At 41.1% G+C, this 12,647-nt stretch overlaps 1 pseudogene; it reads left to right on the top strand.

The window, feature by feature from the left end:
• Positions 1 to 8,119: 8,119 nt before the first annotated feature.
• LOC133022880 (protein chibby homolog 1-like) lies at positions 8,120 to 11,038 on the top strand (annotated as a pseudogene).
• The last annotated feature ends 1,609 nt before the right edge of the window (positions 11,039 to 12,647 follow it).

The following is a 12,647-nucleotide window of genomic DNA, read 5'->3' as shown; positions in this document are numbered from 1 at the left end:
TGCTCTGCTCTGACTGAAGAAATTCTTGCTCTTGTGAGTAAACGCAGAGACATCATCGATGGCAACTATAATGAACGAGTCGAGAAGGAGAGAGTGAGAATAGTGCTGAGTAAGGAAGATCATGGCTCCATATTTGGACTTACAAATACTGAAACCGCATTTTCAGAAACATCACGGAACTCAGACCAATCAAATGCAATTTCAACAAGCTCTAGTAAACGACAAGACGCAGAAGCAGAGCTCGCAGCCAAGCAAGCGGAGGTAAAGGCAACAAAAGACATTCTATCCCAGGAATCCAAGCTCAGAAGACTGGAAGATGAATGGAAACTTGAAGAGGCGGCCATGTTGACCGAATTGGAGCGGAAAAGGACAGAGAGACAATCAAAGCTAGAAGAGGAAAGGAGGAACCTGCAGCAGCTTAAGGCAGAGAAGGAAGTCCAGGTAGCAGCTGCTAGAGTAAGAGCATATAACAGTTTCGAAGATGTCCGCCAAGATGGGATGAACCATGAATCAGTCGCTGCTCACCAGGAGACCAGATATGAAGCTCGGCTAAATTCAAATGGTTCACCATCTCAACCTCGACTAGCACCTTTGCGAGCAACAACATCTGAAGATACAGTCTCTCTGGCCCAAGCAATAGCAAGCGCACTAAGCATAAATCGCTTGCCTGTACCGGAGCCAGAAACGTTTAATGGCGATCCTTTGAAGTTCACTGATTGGAAGATGTCTTTTACAACCCTTATCGATCAGAAACCTCTCTCACCAAGCGAGAAGATGTATTATCTAAAGATCTACCTCGTCGGAGAAGCCCGCAGAGCAGTGGAAGGGTTCTTCTATAGGAACTCTGAGGACGCATATACAGGTGCCTGGAAAGTCCTACATGAGAGATACGGAAACCCATTCCTTGTTCAAAAGGCCTTCAGAGACAAGCTCGCCAGATGGCCCAAAATCAGTGCGACTGATCCGTTAGCACTGAGAGATTTTACAGACTTTCTCCAAGGCTGCGCAGAGGCAATCCCACACGTTAAAGGTTTGACCATCTTGAATGATTGCGAAGAAAACCACAAGCTACTTCAAAAACTACCTGATTGGATTGTACAAAAGTGGGGCCGAATCGTCGACGATAACCTGTATAAAGCGGGGGATTACCCTGATTTCAAAAGTTTCACAGCGTTCCTGAACAAAGAGGCCCGGATATCTTGCAACCCTATCACGTCCCCACATTGGATGAACTTTAATCCCACAGTCGAGAAGGAAGCCAGATCCCTCAATTCAACTGCCCAATTAAAGTACGCCACCCGAGATGCACCTGAAACGGCCAATTATAGGGGAAGACCCCCATGTGTGCTCTGCCAAGATGAAACGCATGGCATCGTCAGGTGCCCTTCTTTCGCTGCGAAATCTTTGGAAGATAAAAGGGCATTCATCCACGAAAACCGCCTCTGTTTTGGTTGCCTAAGGAAGGGACACATCAATAAAGACTGTAGAGGGCGACATACATGTAATACCTGTGGTCGTAGGCATCCCACTTGCCTGCATGAGGAGTAGTTAAAAGGACATAACACTCCTAGATATTTAGCTGAAAGGGCCATTAAATGCTCTAGAAATCCTGTATAGCACAGTCGGTTAAAATGTTTATATCAGGATTTGGTGGGAGTGTAACTGTCAGCAAAACCGGCCAGTTTATGCAGACTGTTTTATTCTTTTATTTTAGGGTTGGGCTATATATTGTTCTTATGTTCAACTACGGTTTGGGTTATTTTCATTGTCTTTTATACGTAGCGACTCCCCTCGCATAGTTACCTGCAGCAAAGGAGCGGACGGTTTTATTCGACACACCTGATCCCTCGTTTCCGCCCCAGTGCAATAAAATCCCTGCCGTCAGCCCGGCACAGATAGGAAACCAAACCGGACGCCAGCTTTGCGGCATTTCTCGGACCGAAAGAACCATCCAAACAACTTTAGCTTAACACCCCTCGCCAAGCGGAACGAGGTAAGGAAGCTGGTCCCATTTACTTTGCTGCGGGTAGTGCGGAAGGGAGTCGCTGTCACGTTAACGAGTCAGATGTCTCACGTGGCGATTTGTTTGTTCATTGTATTTTAACGTTCGTGTTTGGTTTTAATGATTAAAATCTTTGTAACTTGTAACTGTCATTACAGTTTTACGGTGTCACTACGGCAAACCAGATGTGAGAATAAAGAGCCGTGTACATCAGTTCAAGAGACTCAGCGTTTGTGTGGAGAAGCGGGGGGGCCGTTACATTATATATATATATTAACCTTCCATATGCATATGGGAATGTCCAGGCACAAACCATTTCCCCTTATTCGTACATTAACCCCTGTGTCTGTGAAGCTTTCGTATATGATGAATGTTTTGTGTTTCGGAGGCCTGAACATTTTGTTTTTTTTATGTGCTTATTTATGAGTTTTCCATTCAGTCATTGTGTGACCTCATTTGACTTTTCCAGGGTTTTTGAAATAATCGTTTCAAAATAATCAGTTTTCAAACTTTTTACAGCACTATGGACAGAAAACGCAGAAATTCCAACACGTGTGCTGCTGACAAAACGAAACAGGAATCTGTTTAAACATTTGTCTGAAAACCGTTTTCTTCTGTTGTTTGTTCATTTTTTTCATTTGTGTTTACCTGCAAACAATTTCATTACCTGTTTTGGTTGAGTGGTGCATTGCTCCATTACCCCTGTGGACACATGGAGTAGTTTGAAAAACAACTTTGTAAAATCTGCAAAAAGAAATGATAGTGACCTCAAAAAGTATAAATCTCGATCGTTGGTGTTTGGAAACACCAAACATGGAAGTGGGTGAAATATTTCTTCTTTCATCCGAACAATATTTTTCTTCTGTTGTAAATAAACTATATGTCAAGGTCAGTGGACCATACTGGTTTAAGTAATGACCAGTTTGGGTTTCAATGTTTGAGACACTTATATTATGTATATTATATCATATTATGATATGATATGATATGATATGACATGATATTACAGTCGTCCTGGCTGGATTAGAAATTCTCCATTTTGGCCGTCAGTGTCTGGATAGAGCTGCTTATGCTATGAGCTGAACCTACAGTCGATGAGTCGAGATAGAAAATACATGAAAACAAGTGTCTCCACTACTGCAAAGGCAGGATGGGGGGGACAGGCTTATCTGAAACACACCCATGTCATGTTGAGTCAAGCAGCCATTTTATCTCACTTTAGCACATTTGGAAAAGACACCGCTGAGATGGTGTCTATTCAGGTCTGCTGCACAAACCTCACATGCACTCTCAACCTGGAGAGCTTATCCCTGCGCTCCCTCATCAGTGCTGCTAATGTCGCGTCGCCTGCCACCTCAGCCGCTGTTAAAAAAGCCATTTGAAAAGATGAATACTTTAGCGCTCTGTAATTCCACTGCTGTTTGTTTGCTCGGCTGTGACTGAGAGGGAAAAGTCAAACAGTGCGGGCTGATGAATGGCTTTCATTTTGTGCAGCCTGATTAAAGGATTGCCAGTGGGATATTTGTGTTTACTCCACAATATGACTGATTTTCATGATATTATTGAATTTGCTGTAATGAAACAGAATCAGACCGATCTATCCATTTGAACCAATCCCTTGCCTCCGTGAAATCTGTCTTTGGGTGATGCTGACGAGATGAGTCGCACATTGTGATCAATAATTGTGAACAGGACTTCAGGACAATGACTCCACAGTGATTCACCATTTGGGATTAGTTGGCCATCAAACCATCCCACGCTTCCCTGACTGTGGATCAACATCCACAAGGGGGCACAATGCAATTCAATTACAGCTATAAGCTTCACACTGCCCAATCACTCCCTCAAGAGCTGTATGCAGGGAGATGAAGATGGAGGTGGATGAAGATGCTGCTGCGGCTGCTCATGCCTCATGGCTGCACCCATTGGTTGGGTTTGATCAGAGAAGTGACTAATAATCAAATCAATGATTCAAAGATTAATTTGTCCTATCAAACCCGCTCCAGTGTCAGTGAAATTGAGAAATAATCTAAAGCGCTGTCTTACTATGCATAAAATTACGCATTAACTGAACCGTTCTGTGCCAAGCTAAATGTAAATGTCCCTGAAATACAATTAACGTATTAATCGAGCTGTTGATGATGAATTATTCTACATCTGTTAAGCACTACAGCATTGAGGATACCTGTAGGAATCGTTTCACTGCAGCAGCTTAAAGGACCATGGGAAAGATACTGGTGAGGGCAGTTCATCCTCTATAGTTAACTGGATACCTTCTTAAAATCATACGGGAGCCTCAGAGGCTTACATGCAGAGTTTAGGCTGAATTAGTTTTTCCCTGTTTCTTACTCAACAGCAGCAAAGAGGCTCCAGGTGTTTTTCTGCAGAGACGAGAGGCTCCAACATGGAGGGTTTCACTCATTATCATCATCATACAGCCCATTCAACATCAGCTTTGTAAACTGCAAAGTCACTGCAGTTTGATGTGGAGAAGCTGACAAGAAGAACATATCAAAAACTTATAATTATGTGACATTAGGTCTGTAGATCAGAATCAGAAATACTTTATTGATCCCAGGGGATTTCAGGGTTTCATTACAGTTCCTCCAGCCAAGATTAGAAATATATACAGACCACAATAATCAGAATGAAGAGAAATACAAACTACAGATAAGAGTATAACATTAAGAGTTTTTCCAAATATGTGCAGCCTGATACTATTTATAAAAAGAAACCAAATAAGTACATGAGTGTGTCTTTGCTACCAAATTAATCTAGGGCTCAAAACGGTTTTGAGTTTTGTATCACAACTCTTCAGATGATTAAACTGAATTTTCTCCACCTATATAAGAGGAAACTTGGTTTTGTTTGTCTGGAAAACAAAAACTGAATTGAAAGATTCTAGTTTTTTTCCTGGAGGATATAACTTTTGCTTTCGATCTAGAATAATTAATGCAACTACTAATTTATTTTGTAGACAAAATTAAATAAAGGAGAACTGATTCTAGTATCAGTTCATTGTTTGTTGTCTTGTTAGCTCCTTAGTATGTGCTGCAGTCACATGCAGCCAAAGCACATATTTACAATGCAATAAAGCAAATAAAAGCATATAATTGAACACAAGTGTTATCAGTTGAATGTCACACTGATAAGAAATAAAACAAACTGCTTCTTTGTGTAACTGACACAGATTTTTACAGTGGTAGAAACATGGTTTAACGACTCTTTGTTTGGGCTGGATTCGCTACAAAACACAACACCAGAACGCACGCACACACACACACACATACACACACACATAATCGAAGAGGCAGGCTTCTTGTCACTGTTGCTTAGCAACGGCGGGAGCTACAGAGCCAAATCCCTGTGGTGGCGAGCTGATGTTGAATTAGGCGGAGTGGGGGGAAAGAAAGGAAATCTTTAGGAAAGATGTGTCTGTAGCAGGAGGAGGTGGAGATGTTCAGGTGCTCATGTCTTATTTTTAGATGTGCTGAATCTTTAACTCCAATGTAGCACAATCTGTGTGAAGAGGACTTACAGTTGCCCTAACATTTAGAGAAAAAGGAAAAACATGCTGATTATTAACATTGATTAATTTTGTAGTTACTGAATATCTCTGTTGAAAGAGGTGTGAACACAGATATGCCTTGTGTTGTTATATTTGCTGTACTGCATAGCTCATACACAAATAGAATGTTTTCAGGAGCAGCAGCATAATCTCCTTCCCTCTTATCCTCCTCCACAATAACTACATTTCAATTTTCACAGCAAATATGGAAATTATTATCACAGATTCCATGATTAGTTATTACGAAAGATCTTACATTGCGAGAAAAGTGCAAATAGTCTGGCATTAAACTCTCTTTAAATAAAAAATGGACCTGCACATGACTCACACACACATCAGACAAACTGTCGTGAGTCTGTAACACTGCAGTTCTCTCAGGCGACTGCAGTGGTTCAACATCAGCTTTGTAAACTGCAAAGTCACTGCAGTTTAATGTGGAGAAGCTGACAAGAAGAACATATCAAAAACTTATAATTATGTGACATTAGGTCTGTAGAATAGAATCAGAAATACTTTATTGATCCCAGGGGATTTCAGGGTTTCATTACAGTTCCTCCAGCCAAGATTAGAAATATATACAGACCACGATAATGAGAATAAAGAGAAATACAAACTACAGATAAGAGTATAACATTAAGAGTTTGTCCAAATATCTGCAGCAAATGCTGTCTCCAGTGTCATTTGCATTTCAACTGCAGTGGGGATGAGAACCTCTTGGTGTGTGTGCAGCGAGCGAGCAGTCACAGCAGAGACACCACTGTTGCAGCTTTCTTCTTTTTTTTTGATTTGCATGTATACTGCTTTTTGATGTGTCCTATATTTGGGAAGCGAGCGTCTCTGTGATGGAGCAGCAGAGTGTCAGCAGAGTGACACACTGATGAGGGATGTAAGGCGAGCTGGAGTAAATCACCCTGGATTAGACCTTCTGCTGAGCTTGTCTCTGGACTATAATCACATAATAGCACAATGACTGATACTAATGTCTATTACAACTGCTCGATAACATTGTTTTGGGGAGTAGGTGCTGAGGTCTTCCACTGCAAAAACATTACCTTTTACATATTTGTGAGTTTAGTTCATCCCACACTTAAAAAGCTTTTTTATGTATCGATCATTTGAGTTATTTGTCCATATCCTGGAGAACAAAAAACACTATTCTGGCTAGGGAGAGAGATGACACAACTTCTGCCATATTGAACTATTGAACATAGAAAAAACTGTCTCTCATCAGGCAGTTTAAAGAGTAAAGGGTTTGTTATTAGAGGCCTATACCCATGCTGTCATATTTAGCATGCAATTCTTATCTGTCTCTGCATAGTGCCAGAGCAAACTCCAAAATTTGTTGTTTTTTAAAGATAGACTTGAATGTTACAATTTTGTGAAGCATTATTATCGACCATTGATTATGTCTTTGGTAAAATAAAAAAATATATACGGAATAGTTATATAGACTGCATTAGTGTGATATTAGTATAATCTAACTGTATTTTAATAATATACTTCCACTGTGTTATAGAATATATATATATATATATATAATAATTAGTGATGGAACAAGTATCGTTCACAGCTGAAAAAGTTCAGAAATTTCTCTTAAAATCTTGCATATCATACTGTATATAAGCTATATCATACTTTATTCGTTAAATGTGTTATGTATATATGTATCTGAATCTGAAAACTATATAATAAATAAAGCTGTAGAATAAAAATGTATAATCATTATTTCCCGCTGAAGTGTAGTCAAGTAAAAGTGTGGTAGCCTAAAATTGAATTACTCATGTACTTAAAAATTGTCCTTACTATAAGTGTCGTACCCGACTCAATACACTTTGCAACTTTCCACCGCTGCTAATAACAGCCGACATCATGCTTTTTGTTTTTCGTTTTAAAAATATATTCCAGGAATAAGTACATTAACCACATATATGTGTGTATATTTGTACTTGCAGATATGATTGTAATGATACTTATTACATGTGAGGATTGGTGCACGTTATATATTATATTCCCACTGAAAGAGATGGAAAATATAAGGTCATATATTGTTAAAACGAGTTCATGTGGAGACTTTTCCTCAATGAGAAAACATTTACAGAGTATTAACTGTGGCGGAGGCTATCTTTCTCTAGCACTGCAGCGAGTATTAATACATGAATACTTGTGTTTTATATACAAAGAAGGCTGAGATGTGGTAACTCCCACCCACTGTACTATTGTTTTGTCTTCAACATGTGAACATCTACTGCAGAGGGGGGGAGCACTCACACCAACAACTACATTATTGGCCTGTTGTATAAAAGTATGTAAATATTAACAATAATCTGCCATACAGATTCAAAGAACTACTATTTTATATTTTCTATCCTCAAAAAACTGAATTTTTTGCGAGTAATGTTTAAATGGCTGTCCTCATGTTTACTCACCCCCCCTCGCTGCGGCTAAAAGTGGTACGGTCCGTCCCCCTCACTTGACTGGATGGTAAATCCGAGTCGACTCCTCCAGACCAGCGGCGTGTGTCGACACCTCAATCCGCCGTGCGACCCGGGATGCTGGGGGAGATCCGTGAGGAGGTGTGCTCCTGTTCACGGTCCTCTCACCACCGGGAAATTAATGTTGACTACCTCCGGTAAACGCCGTCCACTGTGCCCGCAAGAGAGCGACTCCTCCGCTGGTATTCCACCCGTTTTCTGTGAGTCTTTCACGGCAGCAGCAGCAGCAGCAGCAGCAGGAACAGCGGCGGGGGGAACAGCGGCGCGAGCAGAACTAACGGCCGCTTGACAGGTGCCGTCGCACGGCTCCGCGAGGAGAGATGCTGCCCGTCCAGGGAACCGTGTCGGACCTCCGCACCCAGTCTGAAGGTACGTACAGGCGCCTTGACTTCGCGGGGATGTGCTGGAGGAATGTTCCCGAACACCCCCGGTCCCCATTTCACGGGTGTTTCCTCGGCGGCGGCGCTACAGGGCCGGCCGGCGGGTCAGTGGAAGTACAGTAAGTTGCTGCTAGCTAAAGAAGCTGTGACGATCAACCCCCCCACACACACTCACTTCTCCCCCCACAGTGGATCCAACCGTTTAATAACCGGTGATAACGCAAAGTTGTTTTTAAAGATGAACACGAACCCGAGCACAAAGTGATGCTGAAGTGTGATGCTGCTGTTGTGTCATATCTGCATATCTTTCATATCAGGGGTTCCTAGACAAAGGCTCTTACCCTAGCTTATTCTAAGGTACAATGCCCCCCCCCCCCGGTCCTACCCTCCTCAGTGGAGTAATGCAAGCTCATGCTTCATGGTAGTAGCCACGAGGATGACAGCACGAAATGTTTATTTAGAAATATGAGGGTTACAAGTGTAACAGTCCTACTATGAGGAAATTAACTATGTTACAGCTGCCAAAAGAGAAGACAGTGGAGTAAACACTGAGTTAAAACAGTAGATTGGTTACAGAAATACAATTAAATCACCAGGAAGGAACTTACAAAAGCAGAATATGTGTAATGTAGACAGAATACATACGTGCATCAGTGTTGGTCAAACAAAAGTAATGCTTTCAAAATGTATCATAAGCATAATTTAGTACTAAAACTGAAATTACAGAATTTCAGAGCAATATATTGGATTACAATTATTGATGCATTAATGTGTGTATCACTTTAATGTGGCTAAACTTTTACAAATAAATGCAGAGAGGTAAAAAGTGCAGTATTTGCCTCTGAATTGTTGTCTAGCAGAAGTACAGAATCACAATAATCAAGGGGAAATATCCGCATCAAAGTAAAGTGCATGAGGGAATGTTCATTCCACGTCTGACGATAACAAGTGTCCACCAAATGCCATCTCCAGCAGCGTGGGTCTAATAATGCATCTATTGTGATTCGGCTGGGACCCGTCGCTTCTTCACTGCACCAGTAACTTTCCACTGCATCTCCTCTGTGTTTGCCAGAGAAGGAGGATGCGGATACAAACACGTTGCTGAAGTGATCTGAATACTTAGAAAGGGATCTGTTTATTTTACTGCTGCTCAGTAGCTTCAGATGTCTAGGTGTGAAGATGTCTCCCACAGCATCCCAATTTATCTCTCTCTTCTTCCATCACCCATTCCAACAGCAAATCCATGAATGGCTAGAATTGCTGTCACTCATCCTATTGGATAGTTAAGTCTGAAGTATACATTCCTTAATCACATTTTGTCCTCACGTCTTGCCACTGGTAAAATACGCAAAAGATTAAAAGCCGGTGAGAGTTGCAGTGGATGTCTCTCTGTCTGGAGCATCTTAGTTAGATAATGAAGTCCCTCAACGTAGACACTACAATGTACTGTTTGTTGGTCCTTTATCTATAGCCTTACCTTTGGTGCTGCTTAGAGAGAAGGGAGTATCTGTGGAACTGAACAGGCGCTTATCTCCTGTACAGATATAATATACCCTGTACATAATATATATAGTGGCATATACAGTAATGTGTGAAGATGGCCAAACATTCTTCAACACTTATAACTCGTTAATAGATCTACACCGATCACTCAGAGTAGATACCTAGAGAGAGAGAATTGGTTTAATTTGGGAGATTCTGAGATGCAGACTGAAGTGTGGTTCTTTTAGTTGGATAGATCAACAAGGGAAGTCGAGCTGGGCCTTGAATATGGACCTCCTGTGATGAACATCGGAGGTCAAAGCATGAATTTGAAGATGGACAGTGGATAACAGGTAAGGACTTTGAAGCCCCGACTACGGACCTATGCAGACACATTGTGTGTTTCTGATTGGCCAGCGTTGTATTTATTCTTTTTCATTTATTTAAACAGAATCCGGTGAGAACACATCTGGCAGGGTGGCACAGAGGCTCAAGAAAAGAAATATCCAACTGGAGGATGAAAACAACCACCTAAAACTAAAGATTGAAATCCTCATGGACATGGTGAGACTTGACTCATGATGCTCCAAGACAATGCTTGAGATATAGTTTTAGTTCAAGTCTAACACTGATTGGATTTCTTGTGAAAAATATAGCTTTATACATTTGCAATCGTACACTTGAATAACACAAAAAAGGTAAGTGTAAATGTTGATGGTGGAAGATGTTGGTGGGTGTCTTATTAAAGCTATTAATATCTGACGTGTATCTTTCTCTTTTAGTTGACAGAGACAACCGTAGAGTACCACCTGATGGAGAAAGAAGTGGAAGATGTAAAAACACATCAAAGGAAGAAATGACTGTTATTCACACTGCATTTTCTGCAGGAAATGCACTTTCTAGTTCTTATTAAACATGTCTCTGGGAACACACACCTAAAGATGCTGTTAATTTTTAGAAAAGATTTCTGCCATTTAATTATTTAAGGTCCCATTTCTACACCTAAAGTAAATGGTTGATATGCTGCCGTCCCCATTCTCTTCTTTTCCAGATGTAATCAAAGTTTCATTTGCAGATTCTGTTTGTTAGTTATAGAAAGAAAGCGAGATTAGTAGATCTGGAAGTATCTGTAAAGAAATTGTTTTGAAATATAAATGCGACCAAAAAGAGAAATATCTTTTGTCAGCCTCCTTTGTAATATGATCTTCGAAATATCTGACAGTAGTTTTAGTGGGGATAACATTTACTGCCACAAGATGGCAGTCGTGAATAGCTAGAAATTCAAATTTTTACAAGTTAAGCTGCAAACATGATGCTTTAAAAAATAAATGTACTTAATCAATAGCCTTGGGAATCTGTAAAGTAAAGAAGTGTTACCTGCCACCCAGACTCATCCAGAGAACTGGGTTCTCTTGGGCGATGTCTGTGTGCGGGTGCATATTTACAGTTTGTGGGGAATGTTAATGCCAGGGGTGACCTCACATTCTGATTATGACAATTATTAGGGCCCGAGCACTGGAACGGCGGGAGGCCCTATTGAAATTGTAAGGATTATTCTGAGCGTAGTGAATGGGCTTTTTGAGAGCTTTCCCATGCTCAAAAAGTTTCTTAAGTTTGCAGTAAATTAGAAAGTGGGTTAAAATTGACGTATTCTGGAGTAATTTGAAATGGGCGTGTCAAAATACCTCAACAACGCCACCTACGGAAAAGCCCCTCATTTAGCATTCACCGATCCACACGAAAATGAGGACCGTTGTGTATCATGACCAGATGCACAAAAAAGTCTATCAGTGCATTATGAAGAACGCAACAGGAAGCCCGCCATTTTGGATTTAGTGGCCATTTTGGCCATATTCCACATTTTTACTTTGATGTTCTTGTCGTACAGTTTTCATCAAATCAACTTGAAATTGAGATGAGTGTCATCACAACAAGAAGGAGATTAAAAGTTATCCAAAGATTGATTTTTCATCACACAGTGTGACCGTGGCGTGGCGTCAAAGTTTGATTACACGGCATTAAAACACAATGTTCTGTAACGCGGACATACATGGACCATGAATCCTTTGATGCTGAGCCGTAAACAAACAACTCCACTCCTGCAGTGACAGTGGTCATAATTCAAAGGAATCTTTATGTCTTGTTATTATTATTATTTGCCATTTTGGGCTTTTTCAGGGCCTAGACCAGGGGTGTCCAAACTGCGGCCTGTCATCCACTTTTAATTGGCCCGCATCAAAGTCTTAAAATATAACAGTATGTCACACTGTTCAAAGGCAGCTACACTAAAGGCATCTGCCTTTGAACAGTGTGACAACACTGCTGAGGAGAGGTAAGACTGTTGCTCTTTTCAATAGTGTGTTAAAACGTGGGGAAAAGATGAAGTGAACGAGAGAGGGAGGAGCAGAGATCTGTTTCTGTTCAGAGGAAGTGAATCTGTTCTACAATCTCTGGCACCAGCTGAAATGGAGCAGCAAGAAAATCACCTGGACAGAGAAAGATTCTCCTGTTGGATCTTTCTGGATCTACTGAAGGATCCGGTGACTACTGTCTGTGGACACAGCTTCTGTAAGAGCTGTATTAACACCCACTGGGACAAAGAGGAGGAGAGAGGAAGCTAGAGCTGTCCTCAGTGTAGACAGACCTTCACACCGAGGCCTGTCCTGGAGACAAGCACCATGTTAGCTGATTCACTGGAGGAGCTGAAGAAGACTGGACTCCAA

This window comes from Limanda limanda, chromosome 17 (assembly GCF_963576545.1).
Source record: "Limanda limanda chromosome 17, fLimLim1.1, whole genome shotgun sequence".
In the NCBI taxonomy this organism is placed as follows: Eukaryota; Metazoa; Chordata; class Actinopteri; order Pleuronectiformes; family Pleuronectidae; genus Limanda; species Limanda limanda.
This window is presented reverse-complemented; position numbering and strand designations above follow the sequence as displayed.